This window comes from Pongo abelii, chromosome 9, assembly GCF_028885655.2.
Source record: "Pongo abelii isolate AG06213 chromosome 9, NHGRI_mPonAbe1-v2.0_pri, whole genome shotgun sequence".
Classification (NCBI taxonomy): Eukaryota; Metazoa; Chordata; class Mammalia; order Primates; family Hominidae; genus Pongo; species Pongo abelii.
In genome coordinates this window covers 102905773-102925775 of record NC_071994.2, presented here as the reverse complement: position 1 = coordinate 102925775, position 20003 = coordinate 102905773, and the positions used below count along the sequence as shown (strand labels likewise).

Genomic DNA, 20003 nt, shown 5'->3' with positions numbered 1-20003 from the left:
TAAAAGGAATCCGTTTGAAAAAGCTATCTTAACTAAATTAATTTAGAAAGATCATAGATCTAGCTCAAGAATCCTGTTTTATTTTTTTCTTTTTCCTGTAGTGTTTTTATCAGGAAAATAAAATATGGAGACCTACTTTATATGTACTGTATTACATACATTTAGCTCTGCGCCTCTCATGTAGTAAAAATTATCCCTGTCCTCTCATGTGGTAAGAACTCCATCGATATCATGGCTGTTTCCTTGCTAATGAAATGTACATTTCTATAACATATCCCTGCCTTGCCTGTCGTTAATATTTAAGGAGAATCCTACATTTAACACAACAGACTTCCATCTCAACCAGGAATGTCTTGTTTATAAATATGATGAGACAACGATGACAGTAGTGCTTCAGATATTACTTTCATCGTTTTCTTAGTCACATCTGGCTGCCTGATCTGCAGGACTATTATTCCCCATATGCCCTGATCCTTTCTGGGATGCCAACCTTGCAGCAAGCTAGAGAGAAATAAGCCTATACTATTTGATATTGTTTGGACTTTTTAATAAGGTTTACATACAACTCTTCCACTGTTACAGGATAGTCTGGATTTCTTCTCATCTTGTTCAAAAAAAAGGCTGCTTGTTGCTAAGCACTTAGCAGGCAGTGTCCTTTTGAAAAAAAGGATAAGAAAAAAGATAAGGCCTTTTGTGTAACAGAATTAATTGGATAATATTCACCCAGTTCCTATTATAGTCTGAAGGAAAGAAAGAGAAAATTGTATAGTTTTAGAATTTTGCTAAATGGAAACAACAGAAAGAAAACTTACTGGACATTTGCTTAGGCAACATGCTAGTTATATTTTAAGTGAATGAGCCAGTGGACAGGTGGATGCTTATGTCTGCAACCGCTGCTATTTAGTATCTTTAGGTAAAGAATTTTTTAAATAATCCCTGCAAATGTTTTCAGCAGGAGGTAAAAATAATGACTGTGCCTTATAAACATTGAAGAGAGACCAGAGCTGTGCACTTGGAGCCCTTCTGCTTTGCAAAGTATCTTTCTTGAAATAGATTTGATGGAAGGGATAGGATTCATTATTCCTGGTGGAAATACAACGTAAAAGTAGAGAAGAAGAATCAAAACATATGTGAGAGAATGGCAATGAATGCCCTCCATAAAACTAAAAGTGAACTGGATTCCAGCATGGTACGATAAAAGAGAGGCTAGGAAATATACTTGTTCTCTTTGCTCTACACACAACCTCCTCTACAGAAGACTAACTAGTAGTCTGGCAATTTAAAGTTCATTGGTTTGAGCAAAGGTTAATAGTAAAGAGTAGAAGCAGGCTGAGAAAAGAGATTCAAAACTAGTACACAAATGACTAGGTGAGGCTAACTTAAATTGTTACACTCTTTTTGAAAGACAGTTTGACAATACTTATCAACAAACAATATTGATTCTCTCACAAGGAAATTCCACCACTAGAAATTTAGTATCAAAAATAATTACATATATGTATATAATATATACACAACACACACACACATATATACATACATACACACACACACAGTTCTCTATTAATGTTCATTGCAAAGCAATTTACAATAAGAAATATTTTTGAAAATGCCCTCAAATTTCTAGTATCAGAGTAGAGATTAAATAATCTTTCTGGAATACATGCAGTCATTAAAAATTGGGGATTAAATAATTTTTAACATGGAATGATGTTTATAATATAATGCTCAGTGAAAAAAAATCTAATCTCTAAGGTCCTAAGCATGTATTATATGTAATAAATTAACTTATCTTCTATTTATTTAGAATGATTTTAGTTACGTACCATTCTTGGGGGAACTAAGAAAACACTCAATCATATCATTTTCCATCGGGCTCAATTTTCTTGTGGAACACTGGTTGACAATGGCTAGCTTCAATACACTATTCTAGGTCATATATTTATAGAATCTGAACAATAGCAGGTGTTTACTAATTTATTAATATTTTTATATCTTATAAAATTTAATTATATTGATATAGATATACATCTATGTGAAGATAAATATACGTTGGAGATGTATTTCCATTTTCTAGATATTAGTGCTTTTTCACTATAAACATTTGTAATTTGTATTGTTTTAGGACTAATCACCATATATATACACACACACACACACACACATACACACACACGTATGTGTGTGTGTGTGTGTGTGTATGAAATCATACTTTGTTTTTCTTTCTTTCTTTTTTTTTTTTTTCTGAGACTGAGTCTCACTCGTTTCCCAGGCCGGAGTGCAGTGGTGCGATCTCAGCTCACTGCAATCTCTGCCTCCCAGGTCCAAGAGATTCTCCTGCCTCAGCCTCCTGACTACAGGTGCATACCACTACACCCAGCTAATTTTTGTATTTTTAGTAGACACAGAGTTTCATCATGCTGGCCAGGCTGGCCTTGAACTCCTGACTTCAGGGGATCCACCCACCGTGGCCTTGTGCTGGGATTACAAGCATGAGAAACCATGCCCAGCCCATACTTTGATTTTCAATTTTATCATAGAATCATTGTACATATTAAATTATTTTTTCTACTTCTTTGAAAGAAATGGAGGTGGTGGGGGATAAGAATAATTTAGAAAATGTTTATATGAGACAAATGTAGCAATTATATCTTGATTGCTTTTATCACGTGCATGTGGACCTCCATTATATATTGAGATTTTTAAAACAATTTTCAATTGTTATTTAAACTCAAAAATATGTGTATTAATGTACGTGGCTGGTTACAATTTCTAATGCTTCTGTCTAGAAACTGCAAAGATATAGCTGAACTCTGGGTTAAGAAAAAGATTCTTCAACTAAGAGAAAGAAAAAGCAAGTAAATATAACCACAGCTGTTTGTACTTTCATTTTAATGGCATCTGTATGACTAATATTTGATTTCTTCAGACAGAAATGGTAAGAATGTTAACTATGAAAGGAGGAAAATACATGTGCTATAAAGTCCCCACATTTACACAGAAAAAAAACATATATTTCATTCCAAAATGCTGCAAATAATATATACTATCATCAAAATTATGTATAAATTTTCAAACACAGAATGATAGCAACATAAAGGGTAATAACAAGATTTTCCTATAGTTCCACAGATATAAATGCTGAAAGCAAGTTACTTTCATGGAGAAAATGAAGTAAGTACCTATAATATGAAAACATAAAATCACACGAAGACATATACTTCTTCACTTGAAGATTTATATTCTAATCCCATAGCAGCTTTATTCCTAATAGTCAAAAATTGAAAACAGTTGAAATGTACATCAACCGATAAATGGATAAACACCTGAAGCATTAGGTTTGGTGCAAACATAACTGTGGTTCTGTCATTAGTTTTAATGGCAAAAACGACAACTATGGAATATATTGCAACAATGAAATATTCAGCAATTATTTAAGAAAAATCCAACTAACTGCCTCAGCAACATGGATGAATCTCAAAATCATTATGCCAAGTGAGAGGAGCATACTGTAGAATTTCTTTGAAAATGATTTCTGGACAAAACAAAATATAGAGACAGAAATTATATCAATGAATATCAGGGATGAGAACCGGGGGAAAAATTGATGGGAAAGGGAAGAGCATTGGGGAACTTCTTGCGGTGTTGGAAATGTTTTACGCCATGATTATGGTAGTGGTTACATGACTTATTTTATCTTGATTCATTGAATTACACACTTAAAAGTTGCTGAAGTTCATTATATGTTAATATACCTCAATAAAGCTAATTAAAAATGATCCATATTTAATAAGTGAAATAAAAGAGAAAAGGATTGACTCAAACATTAATTTTCCAACTGAGAACATTAATTAAAATTCCTAAATGAAGATAACATTTTCTATTTGTTTCTATTTCTCCAGAGTAAGATTTATATTATATGTGATCAAATAACTATGTCACTATATTTCTTTATTGAAAAAATATAAAGAAAGGTAACATTATCTTTTGAAATACACAAAATTAACTATTTAAAGTGGGGTACTCAGGCCTCATTATTTGGTTCAGGACAGTTAATAAACAGTAGTTATCAAGTACCTGATAACATCCAGGGCTGTGTTAAGCAAATCTATAAAAGACGCAAAGATACCTGGACTGCCTCAGTAGCCTATATCAAGTAGGAAAAATAAGATGTCATAAATGACTGTTCTGCAGTGAAGGTTGTGACAAGATTTAGACAAGAGAAGAAAACTTGTTCATAGGCACTTAGGAATGCTGATGAGGAAGCAGGGGTCCAGGAGAGAAGAATAAATCCTTTGTTACTTAGTTAATCATAAATGGATAAAATGAAGAGGGCATCATCATCATCATTACTAAGTTATAGAGTATTTACCAAGAAGCAGGCACTGCGTAAAATACTTTACATATATCATCTCATTAAATCTTTCAACATATACATATACAATTTTGAAAATGAGGAATTATGGTAAGAACATGTTATATTTCTTCCCCAAGGTCACATTGCTGATACGTGACAAAATTGAATCCTTCTGACCCTAGAGCCCAAGAAATATGTATACATATACTACAGTTATTTTAAGGTATGTACTTTAAAAAATGACACAAGTTGGCTGGGTGGGGTGGCTCATGCCTGTAATCCCAGAACTTTGGGAGGCTGAGGTGGGTGGATCACCTGAGGTCAGGAGTTCGAGACCACCTTGGCCAACATGGTGAAACCCTGTCTTTACTAAAAATACAAAAATTAGCCAGGCGTGGTGGTAGGTCCTGTAATCTCAGCTACTCAGAAGACTGAGACATGAGAATTGCTGGAACCCGGGAGGCGAAGGTTGCAGTGAGCCGAGATCGTCCCATTGAACTCCAGCCCGGGCCGACAACAGTGAGACTCCGTCTCAAAAAAATAAAATAAAATAAAATAAAATACACGTTTCAACAAAAGTGTATAAGGGAGATGGGTAAGCATTTCTGGCACTGGAAATGACATGATCAAAGGCAAGGAAGCTGAAAAAAATGAATACAGTGAGTAAGATAAACAAAAGCTTAGGTGCTCTATAGTCAAATGGCAAACTACAAAGGAGACTCAAAAAAGGATCGAGTGCCAGGTTGAGGAACTTAAAGTTAATTTACAGGTGATGGGGATATATTGAAGGTTTCTATGGTGATAAATTCATATAAAAAATATTTCATCATATGACAGATAGGGAGGACTAGCTTAGATACTCTCTGGAATTAGAAGGATATTGTAACTTTCCAGACATTCTGACACATCCACATTTTTCATGCTCAACCCATACATCAGTTACCCCATTTCTTTCTTCCTGCTTTGAGTTTTAAAGCAAGCACTACTAGCAAAAATTGCACACTAACTTGTCTGCATTTAACATACGAATTTGACTGGTTGACCACTTTGGCCAAACCAAATGAACGTAACATGGAAACACTAGTTATTCCCGCTAATGGGAACCAGTTATCAAAGGAGTGAGTTGCTTGCTTTCTTGATCCATTATTTTTTACATTTCTCTGTGTAGACTATAAAGATGAAACAAAAATAGGCTATTTTAAAGGACTTCGGTCAAATCCTTTTAATATGTGGTCAAATCCAATTAAATAATCAAAAATAATTAGGTAAACTAGAGCTGCTTGATGTCAAAATCCCTAACCAATCTAAGTAAAAAAAACAAAGGTTATTGCAGCGTTCTAAGCCTTTTTCCTCATGCTGTGTCTAAATATTCTAAAACGAACTCCATGTTGAAGTGTTTGCTTTGTGATAGTTTAGTTTTCCATGTGTAAGTTTTGTCAGATACAGTTTAAAAAACTAAAGACTCTAAAACACATTGAGCTTTCCTTTCTAGTGATATCTGGAAAATATACTACAATTAAGTACAGGAAAAGGAATGAAAAGAACAAAACATTTTTCTATTGAAATATTTTAAAGTAAAATATTTTTTAAATGATCTCTGCAGATTTTAAAATAATGTCAAAATTTATCTGTTGATAAGCACTAAATTTAGATATTATTAAGTAACTAGTTAAAGTACTTGTTACAAATGTTTCAATGGACAGCACGGTTTAGGTTGAAGCAGTCTTTTTCTGATTAATTTAAGAGTATATAATTTATACATTTTTTACTCACAAAGGAAAACAGACATGATATAATAAAAAATAAATAATTCCTTTATTTCTCAAGCATTTCCTTCAATATCCTTGTATTGTCTATCTTGTCTGGCTTCTAAATAACTGCTAAAATAGACACTTAAGCACTGCATTATTTTACTTGGTAAAAATACTAAAATGTGTGTGAGTGTTTGTGTGTGTGTATGTGTTTATTTTTATCTATTGTTTATATCTTTGATTTGGGAAGCATTAAATGTTTAATTCAGACAACAATCTGGTCAAGTCAATCAAAATAATTGATGAAATCTCTTGTTTATTTGAATTGGCATAACAAACATGTTAACGAGTGGCCTATGTATACACAAAATAAACATTTTTAGTAAAATTTCAGACCATATTGTTAGAGTAGGTAGATAGGCAGATATGAACAGGGCAGAATAGGGCCCCAAAGAATATCAGGCAACTGTCAGGTAACCGTCAGGCAATTGTCAGGTGGTCTCCTCAGAAATGAGTGGTCAAGACTGGCATGAGGGGAAGGAACATTTCCTAACACAAAGGAAGCATCTTGAGCTTTTGGGCAACAAACTTCCGATAAGATCCTAGGAATTGAACAAACACATCCAGGAATACACAGTAAGGGTCAAAAAGGTGGAATTTGATCTTCCTCTTGGGACATGTTCAGGGATGCACAGTAAGGGACAAGATGCCAGATTGTGACCTTTTTCTGAGAATATATTCAGGCATATGCAGTAAGGGGCAAAATGGCAGTTTGACCGGTATATGACCTTCCTCTGGGGGAGCTAGATTGGTAAGGGAATACTGCCCTAACACAGCATGCAGATAACTTCAACCACCAAACGATGCATGTGGCCCCTCCCAGACACTGGCAAGTCACTCTACATACTGTGATTAGCCAACATCCTGCCCAACAGGAAGGACGAGGGGAAAAGACCAGGATAAGAAGCAGGAAATATTAAGTCTATAAGAGCACTGACCTAAGGATCAGGCGAGGCACTCAATCTTTTGAGTTTCTAACTTGGGTCCTTCCAAATGGACTTTTCTTTGTTTCAATAAACTCTCCTTTCTGCCTTAAATCTACTACCTTTTCTTGGCCAAATTCTTTCTTCCAACAAGACAAGAATCGAGGAGCAAGGATCCTGCTCAGACTTGCCACCAGTAACAATATGTGATACGGTTTGACTGTGTCCTCACCCAAATATCATCTTAAATGGTAGCTCCCATAATCCCCACATGTCTTAGGAGGGAACCAGTGGGGGATAATTTAATCATGGGGGCAGTCACCCTCATGCTGTTCTTATAAAGTCAGTAAGTTCTCACGAGATCTGATGGTTTTATAAGGGGCTTTCCCTCCTTCTGCTCAGCACTTTTCCTTGCTGCTGTAATGTGAAGAAGGACATGTTTCCTTCCCCTTCCACCATGACTAAGTTGCCTGAGGCCTCCCCAGCCCTGCAGAACTGTCAACCAATTCAACGTTTTTCCTTCATCAATTACCCAGTCTCAGGTATTTTGTCACGGCAGCATGAGAACAGACTAATACAGTAAACTGGCACCACAGAGAGTGCAGCACTGCTGAAAAGATACCCAAAAATGTGGAAGCGAATTTGCAACTGGGTAACAGGCAGAGGTTGGAACAGTTCCAAGGGCTGAAAAGAAGAGAGAAAAATGTAGGAATGTTTGGAATGTCCTAGAGACTTAGAGGGCTCAGAAGAAGGAAAGATGGGGGAAAGTTTGGAACCTCCTAGATACTTGTTGAATGGCTTTGACCAAAATGCTGACAGTGATATGACAATGAAGTCCAGGCTGAGGTGGTCTCAGATGGAGATGAGGAACTTATTGGGAACTGGAATAAAGGTGACTCTTGCTATGTTTTAGCAAAGAGACTGGCAGCATTTTGCCCCCACCCTAGGGATCTGTGGAACTTTGAACTTGTGAGAGATGATTTAGGGCACCTGGCAGAAGAAATTTCTAAGCAGCAAAGCATTCAAGATATGACTTGGGTGCTCTTAAAAGCATTCTGTTTTATGCATTCATAAAGATAAGGTTTGGAATTGGAACTTACATTTAAAAGGGAAACAGTGCATAGAAGTTCAGAAAATTTGCAGCCTGATAATGTGAAACAAAAACCCATTTTCTGAGGAGGAATTCAAGCCAGCTGCAGAAATACGCATAGGTAATGAGGAGCCAAATGTTAATCACCAAGACAATCAGGAAAATGTCTCCAGAGCATCTGAGAGGTCTTCACAGCAGACCCTTCCATCACAGGCCCACAGGCCTAGGATGAGAAAATGGTTTTGTGGGCCAGGCCCAGGGCCCTGCTGCTTTGTGCAGATTCAAGACTTGGTGCCCTGCCTCCCAGCTGTGGCTAAAAGGGGCCAAAGTACAGTTCAGGCCATAGCTTTGGAGGGTGCAAGCCCCACACTTTGGCATCTTCCATGTGGTGTTGAGCCTGGAGGTACACAGAGGTCAAGAATTGAGGTTTAGGAAACTCTGCCTAAATTTCAGAATATGGGAGTGCCTGAATGTCCAGGCAGAGGTTTGCTACAGGGACAGAGCCCTCATGGAGAACCTCTGCTAAGGCAGTGTGGAAGGGAAATGTGAAATTGGAGCCCCCACACAGAGTCCCCACTTGGGCATTGCCTAGTGTAGCTGTGAGAAGAGGGCCATTGTCCTCCAGACCCCAGAATAGTAGGTCCACTGACAGCTGGCAATGTGAGCCTTGAAAAGCCACAAACAATGCCAGCCCATGAAGGCAGCTGAGCGGGGGCTGTACCCTGCAAAGCTACAGGGGTGGAGCTGCCGAAGGCCATGGGAGCCCACCTCTTCCATCAGTGTGAACTAGATGCTGGACATGTAGTCAAAGGAAATCATTTTGAACCTTTAAGATTTGACTGTCCCACTGGATTTAGGACTTGCATGGGGCCTCTAACTCCTTCATTTTGGCCAATTTCTCCCATTTGGAATGGGTGTAATTATCCAATGCCTGTACCCCCATAGTATGTAGGAAGTAACTAACTTGCTTTTGATGTTAGAGGCTCATACCAGGAAGGAACTTGCCTTGTCTCAGATAAGACTTGACTTGGACTTTTGAGTTAATGCCAGAATTATTTAAGCTATTTGGGGACTGTTAGAAGCACATGACTGTGTTTTGAAATGTGAGGACATGAGGTTTAAGAGGGGCCAGGGGTGGAATAATATGATTTGGCTGTGTCTCCATACAAATCTCATTTTGAATTGAAGCTCCCATAATCCTCACATGTTGTGGGAGGGACCTGGTGAGAGGTAATTTAATCATGACAGCGGTTATCTTCATGCTGTTCTCATGACAGTGAACGAGTTCTCAAGAGATTTGAAGGTTTTGTAAGAGGCTTTTCCCCCTTTTGCTTGGCAATTCTTCTTGCTGCCACCATGTGAAAAAGGATGTATTTGCTTCCCCTTTTGCCATGATTTTAAGTTTCCTGAGGTCCCCAGCCCTGCAGAACTGTGAGTCAATTAAACGTCTTTCCTTTCTAAATTACCCAGTCTCAGGTATTTCTCCATAGCAGTGTGATAATGCACTAATACAATACAATATACTCAGTGTGTAAGGACCATATGGTAGAGTCAAAAGGATATAGGGTTTGAAATCACAGACCTGGGTCTCTGTGTTTTTATTTATTAGCCATGGGATTTTAGGCAACTTGCTCTCTGAGCTTCAATATTACCATTTGCAACATGGTGGTAACAATAACTTACTTATAAAACAGGGATAAAGATAGAATAGGATACATATAAAATGTAAAATACTGATTTTGTTTGCTTCTATTTATCCAAAGAGATGGCTAATTCTAGGCAAAACTTAAAAATAGAGCTCTCTGTGTCCAAATAATATAACTCAAGTAACCCTAATTACAAGATCCTTTTAGGAAAAAAAGTCATAATCACATAATAATGACTAATTGATTATTTTTAAAATTACTCTCACTCAATTACACTTCCGAGAATCTATTTATTTCCATCCTGCCAATATCTTTTGCATAAGTTATTTCTAAAACGTAAGAATACAACATTAACGTATTTCAAAGTAAAACTGTAAATCTTGTAAAAGTTGTGGGTTTCATTAATTTAATAAAGACATGTTTGGAAAACAGCTTCAATCAATAAAGAGAAATTATTAAAAAATGAAAGTCTGTGTGATAACAAACTGTCACAGAATAAAGATCTTATGTAATTTAATATATAGTGATCTGAAATAAAACAACTAAGAAATCTTTAGAAATTTGTGGAAATCCTTAAATATTTTTGGAACAATTACTTTTTGTGTTTGTGGTATAAAAGTTAATTTTGAAGCAAGGAGTATCATGGTATCTTACTATTTTATATCATTAAAGATGCCAAAAAAGTTTTGTCCATTTTTCTTGTACTTGTAATTACATCATTTTAAGTTATGAGATTTACATTGTATAATGTAAAATCTCATTTTAAATAAAACTATCATCAAAAATATTTTGTTTTTACCTCTGTGAAATTTTGGTTGCCATTTTATATAGCTTTAAGGGAACAATTTCTGGTATTTATTATTTTAGGATAAAGAGGTCTCCTGAAGATAGCAATGATACTTGATGCCCTTTCACTTAACTGTCAGGATTCATTTTTCCTTTTCTTGATCCCTTCCCCTTCTTAAACTCTGAGATTCCCATTTCCAAGTGCCATTCATCTTCTAGTTGCCTTGTCAGCTTGATGTCAACTAATCTCTGCCAACTGTTAATTAATGTTAGCAGATAATGATTTAAGGCAACTCCTTTCTCAAAAGCATTTGCATTTTAAAGAGGGTTTTTGAAGACAGATTATCAAGACAAAGTTAATTTAATGCTCACTGTCCTCCAACCATTGAGCTAATTATCTTACATAAACTACCTCTTAATTCTGACAACAATGCTGTGAGGTAGCTTTTATTATTCCTTCTCTACAGGCAAGGTAAAGCTTAATTTAACAGACAGACCAATGGTAAGTGTCAGAGCCAGGATGAGAATCCCTGGATGTCTGAGTCCAAATCCCAGGTGAAATATGATGGTATAGTATAGCTACTTAGAAGCAGAGAATATCTGGTATTCCTTCATCATAGTGTTCTTGGGACTACCTCTTGTATTCTCTGGATTTGTTTACTTATACCTTATCTACCTTTACAATGGTTTTCAGAATGACGAACCTGTCTGCCTGTCTTAAACTAGGTTGAAGAAAAAGTATTTAGAATCCAAAAGAAAAAAAAAAACCCACAAAACAAAAATTATCTCTTTTGTTTCTTTCTTTCTTTAATAGGAAATGCCCCAGCTGAAGTGTTACAGCTTATACACAAAAACTGAAGACCTCTTTGCTCTACTCTAACCAATATTTCTAAGGAGTCTCAAGGCCAAGGGGAATGAGGGGTTGCTTAGATTTGGCATCTAGAAAGGGGCCAGCATCTTTAGTCCTTCAGTGTCCATTGCGATTTGACTATTCTTTCCAAACTGGATATACTATATGTTAGAGTGTTTACAATGAAGGAGTGTTAAAAGGACAACCAAATGCATTATGCAGTATGTTTGCTGCATGCTCAGGCATAAGCTTCACTATATAGCTCATTACATTATAAATTCAACTATTTTCTATGATGGCTTAAAGCTTGTATGCAGAAATAAAATAAGTTTAGTCCGCAAATACTCACTTTGTGCACTTAATCCAGTTGCCTTGGCGCTTCCTACTTAACTGATTATTATGATTTTATTTTCCTTCCCTCTGAGATCCAATGTACATGCAACACTAGTACTCCCCCTGATGGATATGCATACCACCACAATTCCACCTATAACTGGAGGAGTGACGGTAGAGAAATTGATTGTTTGGAGAGCATATTTAAGTGAGATATACCTGTCTACAGTTTTGCACTTTATGGGAGTCAGGTATATCAAGAACTAGAGATTTATATCCAGTTTTCTGAGCTATCTATAGACATATAAGACTTCATGTATTCACAACTCAACTAATCTTTTCCTATCCTAAACCAAATTCTCCATTTCTTAGGTACTGTATTTCATAGAGCCAGAAATTTACACACCCTTTCTTCTTCAAATTCTGTTTGAATGAACAGATTCATTAATCATCAAAAACAACTGCATTGAAACTGTTCAAAAATAATGTTAAATAGCTATATTAAGATTTTACATATAATTTTGAAAACAGCATATAAAATATTAAATTTTGAAATGAATAGAAGGAAAATTACAATTTAAAAACATATTAATAAAAATAAGTGAAACTAAAAAGAGGGCAAATAAACCACAGAAAAAGCATGATAACCACTTCAAACTATACTACAAGGCTACAGTAACCAAAACAGTATAGTACTGGTACACATGGACCAATGGAACAGAATAGAGGCCCCTGAATTAAAGCTGCATACCCACAACCAATTGATCTTCAAAAAAAATGACAAAAATAAACAACAGGGAAAGGATACCCTATTCACTAAATGGTTCTGGGAAAACTGGCTAACCATATGCAGAATTAAGTTGGATCCCTACCTCTGATCATATACAAAAATTAACTCAAGATGGATTACACACTTAAACATAAGACCTCAAACTATAAAAATCCTAGAAGAAAACCTAAGAAACACTCTCTAGACATTGGCCTAAGCAAAAAAAATTATGATTAAGTTCTGAAAAGCAAATGCAACAAAACCAAAAAGTAGGCAAAGGATATGAACAGACACTTCTCAAAAGAAAACATACAAGCAGCCAGCAACCATGTAAAAATGTTAAGCATCACTAATTATCAGAGAGATGCAAATGAAAACCGCAATGAGATACCATCTTATACCAGCCAGAATGGCTATTAATAAAAAGTAAAATAAAAATAATAGATGCCGGGTGTGGCGGCTCACGTCTGTAATCCCAGCATTTTGGGACGCAGAAGACAGCGGACCATGAGGTCAGGAGATTGAGACCATCGTGGCCAACATGGTGAAACCCTGTCTCTACTAAAACATAAAAAATTAGCTGGGTGTGGTGGTGTGCACCTGTAGTACCTACCAGCTACTTGGAAGGCTGAGGCAGGGGAATCGCTTGAAGCCAGGAGGTGGAGGTTGCAGTGAGCTGAGATCATGCCACTGCTCTCCAGCCTGGCAATAGAGCAAGACTCCGTCAGATAGATAGTTAGATAGATAGATAGATAGATAGATAGATAGATAGATAGATAGATAATAGATTAGATAGATAGATATTGGTGAGGTTACATTGAAAAGGGAATACTTCGACATTTTTCATGGGAATGCAAATTAGCTCAGTCTCTGTGGAAAGCAGTTTGGACATTTCTCAAAGAACTAAAACTAGATTACCATCCAACCTAGCAATCCCGTTACTGGGTATATACCCCAAAGTAAATAAACCACTTCAACGTAAGCTTTTGAATATTTCTGTACATAATAAGTAAAATAGTAATAAATGACTTATTTATGTAGAAAGTATCTATAAATGATAGCTTCTAAATAGTAAAATAACTTTATATAGGTTTATAGGTTTTATGAGGCTATTTCTACATTTTCACAAAGCCTTTCTTTACAATATAACCCTCAATTTCAAAATTACTAAACTGAAAAACATGTTTTTTGGCAATCAAAACTCATTTGGGCTAGGTGTGCTTAACATTTCAAATATATATATTTATTGTCTTATAGATGAATAACCACCTCAGTTTCCAAACAAGATATTTACATGTACATATGTTGCTGACAGAGATTAATATTGATCTCTTGGGAAGAAAACTGAGAAATTTAGCTATCAAGTCAATCCAAGCTTTTGCTTTTATTTGAAGAAAAATGGGCATTGCAAATCTATTTGAGGTAATAAGAAAATGGATCTGTGGGCTGTTTCTGAATAATTTTTAATCTTCTCTGATGTATAAACTGTTTTATCATTTCATACAGCTTCCACTGAATCATGGTAGCTGCTACACTTTGAAATAGCAATACATGAATGTGATATTAAGTGACCCAAATATCTGTCATGAATATAGGATACAATGAGCTAATACCAGAAGGCTGACAGGAACTGTCTAAAACCTTGCAAAACTCAACTGTTAGAATCAGCATTTCACTCAGTTATATCACATGCGTTTAATGAACACCTAGTAAGGATCAGACACTGTGCTACATATTGGGAATATGAAGTGGAAGGTGGCAAGCTTCATATACTGAAAGAACATATAACCTACTTGGAAAGATAAAAATAATAAAATTTGACTCCTGACACTTTACATTGTATTGTTCCAATAGATAAAATAACAAACTAATTATGATTTGAAAAAAGGAAGTAAAACAAGATTGGGAAACAAAATGCAATCAAGCATCAGTTGAACAAGTATGCTATGATAATCTACATGACTATTTGGATGAAACAGAAACTTGGGTCTCAGATTTCTAGCACATATCAGGTTATTTACTAATTTCATAATATCAATCTCATTCCACCCAAACAAAGGCAGTTGTTGAAGTCATTGCTAATAAATGTCAGATCGGAAACTTCACCCTGGATTATTCTTTTCTCACTTACTCTGTAATTTGGTTTGGTGTGTCTCCACTCAAATCTCATCTTGAATTGTAGCTTTCATAATCCCCACGTGTTGTAGGATGGATCCAGTGAGAGGTAACTGAATCACGGCGGTGAATTTTTCCCATAGTGTTCTCATGATGGTGAATAAGTCTCACAAGATCTGGTGGCTTTAGAAAGGGCAGTTCCCTTGCACATGCTCTCTTGACTGCTGCCACGTAAGATGCACCTTTGCTCCTCCTTCACTTTCTGCCATAATTGTGAAGCCCTCCAGCCAGGTGAAACTGTGAGTCCGTTAAACCTCTTTTGCTTTATAAATTACCCGGTATCAGGTATTTCTTCATAGCAATATGAAAATGGACTAATATATTCTGTTTCTTCAGCAAGCTTTTTTGACTATATTTTCCCAAGATAGTTTCAAAGTTCTTATTTTAAGCAAATAAGCAAGGCACTAAAACTAATGCACCATTTCACAACATAATTATGAGAAAAAGGTAAATTTTAAGAAAGGTTTTCGTGATACATAGCTGATCTGGTTTTTTCCTATTCTTATTTATGACTTTTCCATCAAAGTTTCTGATATTTATTAAAGCCTGGGCTCATTTCATATATTTCTGAATATTATACATAGATTCATTCAATAAATATTTTTGAGCTCATACTCTGTCCTAGGCAATGGGGTAATAACAGTGAACAAAACCTACAAAATTTATGTCTTAGTAGAATTTGCATTGTAACCGAAGGAGACAAACTATGAACAACTAAGTAAATGTGTGCAGTATATGGAAGGCTATGAGCATTATGGAGAAAAATAAAGGCAGTATATGGAATGCTGTGAGTATTATGGAGAAAAATAAAGCAAAGATGGAGAAACGAATTGTGGAGTGGAAATCAAAAGAGGAAGATCGTAAACGGTTTTACTAAGGTACTATTTAAAGAAAGACATGGATGTGAGGGAGTGAGCCATTCATATACCTGGGATATACATGATCCAGGCCTAGGGAATAGTGACTGCAAAGGCCTTAAGGCAGGAGCTTGTCTGATTGTTTGAGACATCAAGGAAATGATGGTAACTACAAGAAAGAGAGTAGGAGGGAAAGCAGTAGCTGAGTTCAGAGAGATCAAGTGGAGGCAAATGGCGAGGGTTCTCCAAACTATGGTAAGGATTTTGGATTTGATATTAAGCTGAATGAGATGGTGCGTTAGTCTGCTCAAGTTGCCATAACAACATACCACAGACTGGGTGACTTAAACAACAGAAATTTATTTTCCCACAGTTATGGAGGCTGGAAGTCTGGGATTAGGTGACAGCATGGTTGGTTTCTGATGAGGGCTTTCTTTCTGGTTTGCAGATACACACCTTCTTTGTTTTCTCACATTCAGTAGAGAAAGAGAACTCTCTGGTGTCTCTTCTAATAAAGTCATTAATCTTATCACAAAGGCCCAACCCTCAAGGCCTCATATAAAACTAAAAAAAAGCCCCATCTCCAAATACCACCTTCTACGGTCTGAATGTTTATATCCCCTCAAAAGTAGTATGTTGAAATCCTAACTGCCAGTGTGCTGGTATTAGTTGGCGAGAGTTTTGGTAAGCGATCAAGTCATGAGAGTGAAGCCCTCATGAATGAGATTAGTGCACTTATAAGTGAGGCCCAATAGAGCTCTCTGGCCCCTTCCACCATGTGACTACACAGCAAGAAGTTGTCTATGGACCAGAAAGTGGGCTGACACCAGTAAAATTACCAATGGTTTGTACGTGGGGTGTAGAGAAAGTGGGAAGTGAAGAATGGCTCTGAGGCCTGATGTACAGAATGAAATTTCTATTAATAGAGGTGGAAAAGACTGTAGCTAGAGAAGGTTTGGGGAAGAAATAACCAGGAGTTCAGATTTAGACATGGTTACGATTGAAGTGCCTATTAGCCAACTAAATGAAAATACTGATAGGCAGTTGGATATACATATAAGCCAGAGTCTGGTTTAGAGATGTATGTTAGGGAGATTTTAGATATTTAGATATTTAAAGCTTTATTACCAGGTGAAAACTAACAAAGTGTGAGTTTATTAAGAAAATAAGAAGTTATAGTACTGACCCTTGGGGGACTATAAAACTAAGAGTTTGAGGAGATGAGACAAATCAGCAAAGGAGATTAAGAAGAAAGAGTGGAGGAATATCAAGAGTGAGGAATCTTTTAAGCTAAGTGAAAATAGTGTTTTACGGAGAAAGAAGTGACCGACATGAGAACTGAAAATAATCCAAATGGATAAACAAAATGGAATGTGTCCTTAAAATGAAATACTATTCAGCAATATAAAGCAGCAAACTATTGATACATGCCATGAGACAGATGAATCTCAGATTCTGCCAAGTAAAAGAAACCAAACACCCACAGATGTGCACATACACAGATTGCAGATTGTATGACTGCATTAAAAAGAAATTTCTGGCTGGACCCAGTGGCTCATGCCTATAATCCCAGCACTTTGGGATTACAGGTGAGCGGATCACTTAAGCCTAGGAGTTCAAGACAAGCCTGAGTAACATGGCAAAAATATGTCTTAAATAAAATAAAATAAATTTTCTAGAAAAGCCAAAACTATAAAGACAGAAAGCATAGCAAAAATTACCTAGGGACATGAGTAGGAGAGGGATTGAACGACTTTTTGAAATGATGAAAGTATCTTTTGAGTTGTGGTGATGAAGGCACAGTTATATAAATGTACCAAAACTTATTGAACTGTACACCTAAAATGCGTGAATTTTATGGGATAAAAATTGCATGTCAATAAATCTGTTAAAAAAAGAGAGTAGAGACAAAAAGAGGGGGAAGAAAGAGAAACACACAGACTGATTGAGAGGAATAGAACTGCACAGAGTATATAAAGACAAAGTTTTTGAAGTTTTGCTGTAAAGGGAAACCACAAATCATGTAGTAGCTGAATGAAGAGGGCATTGGCCAATGGAGTTTTACTTTGTTTTATTTTTATATGGAGGAAAGAATAGCAGGTTTCCGTGTTGATGGACTGCTCCAGAAGAGAAATCAATCTCTGATAAAAATGCAGAGGAAGGGGTACTGCTGAAACAATTTCTTAAAGTAGGCAAAAAAAGATGAACTACAGCACACACCAGTTGAGAGATTAGACTTAGAACTGCAACAAATGCATATGCTATACTATACTGTTGGAAGTAAAGCTTGGAGTTGCAAGAAAAAGAGCATGTAAAGAAAGGATTTCTCAGCAAGACAAAATTTGCTTCTGCAGAAGAATGCTGCTCCCAAGTCTGGTCATGAGAGCACACCAAACAAAGGAGGGAAGGGGTTTTTATCCTTAATGCAGCTTATCCCTGCTACTGTGTCCTGCCTCCACTGGCTGGAGCTGGACTGCACAATCTAAGCTGAACCTGACTGGCTAACTTGAAAGGTGCAGGAATGTGGTTACACTGGCAGGAAGGGCGGTTTCAGCGGGATCAGCTGTTGCAATGGGAGGGGTAATTTACAGAGTGGGTAGCAAATGTGGGCTCTGTAAATAAGGACCGTTGGGAAAGTTGTTTACTGAAATTAAAATAGGGAGGAACAAAGGATAAGGAAGTTAGTGGGCCTTGGAAGTAGGGAATGAAGAACAAGGACTCTGAATAGGCCAAACCTTTGAAAAGGAAATTCTTTTGTATCTGACTTATACTATACTATACTACACTATGCTATACTGTACTACATACTGTACTGTATACGATAATATATACTAAAAAATGGGAAGTCAGAGTGTATGGCTACAAATGCTAATTGGTGTGTGATTTGGTGATGAGGGCTTGTGGAGGTTATTTTCTAACTGCTTTCTCTTTCACAACGTGATAGGATGCATGTTTATCACCTGAGAGTGAGACTGGGGAAGACACATAAAACCTTTGACTAAAGTACAGTAAAAATAATAGGTTTTTAAAAAAATTCTAGTTAACATTAAGATGCATGTGAAGTTCATCTTTATTTTAAATTGACAGCAGTCTGCATAACTGGTTTTTTGTTCATTTGTTTTGTGTGTATGCTTTGCTTTTTGGGATTGTTTAACAGTAATATTAACCTGAATAGATTCATACGTGAAGTAGGCTAAGAGTGGGATCTGTATCGTGAGTAGGGTTTTGCAAACTGGAATGTCACTGTGAGAAAGCAAAAGACAGATGACAAAATTGAAGCTGTATAAAAGAATATAATAATAACTGAAGGAGAAAAGTAAGAATCCAGGGAGGTGGAGTAGAATGAAAATAGGGTAGGATCAATGATTTGTAGATTTCCATGATATTAAAGGACTCCTGGAATCAGGGTACTAAAGGGGTGGGTAGAAGATAGTGGATGCTGTTCAGAAAATAGGAAGCTTGTAAATGTGGCAGTTGAGAGACTGCAGCTGTTGGTAATAACATATCAAGTTGGCCTTGGTCAAGCAGATGAGTTCAGATGTAAAACACGATTATTGAACAGTCATTTAATTTACACATATTGATCTCAATCAGAGATCACATTATTATTTATTTAATCAGTTATTACTGCCTATTCTTATCTTATGCTTATCTTACCATATATGCAATTCATTGTATTATATTCTCCCACCAGTAATCTGTATACAGTTTTCTCTGTTAATTGGATAATTTATGTGTAATCCTGCTGTTTTGACTTCTATACTATCATTTTCCATTTCACTTTGTTTAAAAATACACGTTCCAACAGCCTTAAAATAATATCTCAGAAAATCTTGCTTATTTTCCCACAGGGGTCACTTTATATTGTTAACTCCTGTCAGTTTAGTGATGGATTCATTCATCCTCTATAAAGCCTGTTATATTCTCTTTCTTCTTCCCTTCTTTTCCCCTTTTCTGCAATCTCTAACAATTATTCAACTAATAACCACTTCGGATGAAATCTGTTTAATAACCAATATGAGACAGGACCTATATTAATGCTATACAATTTCCCTAAATGTAATATAAATTTTTGTCTTATCCATTAAAAAAATTAAAACAGATGTTGTCTTGAAAGAACCTAAATCTGGATTTAGATGCAGGCAAGACTAGATATGTTTACTGTAAACTTCCCAAACCTTTCACAGAAAGATTAGAGTAACTGGATTGATGCACAGGAATTGGAAGGGTACAACTCAACAATTATTCCTAATTGTAATTATTATCTGAGTTTCAAATAAAAGTGTTTTCAAAAATATGTCCCTGTTGATATGCAGCATACTCTTGATTTAAAATATAGAAGGGGGATCAGATAAAGAAGCCTTAAGAAAATCAATGTAGGCTATTTTGTTATTAAAAAAAATATG

General features: G+C 36.1%; 1 protein-coding gene across 1 annotated transcript in view; it reads right to left on the bottom strand.

Moving 5' to 3' along the window:
• The window catches only part of CNTN5 (contactin 5), a 1356469-nt gene that overhangs the window by 430554 nt on the left and 905912 nt on the right, over window positions 1-20003 (bottom strand). The window lies entirely within an intron of this gene.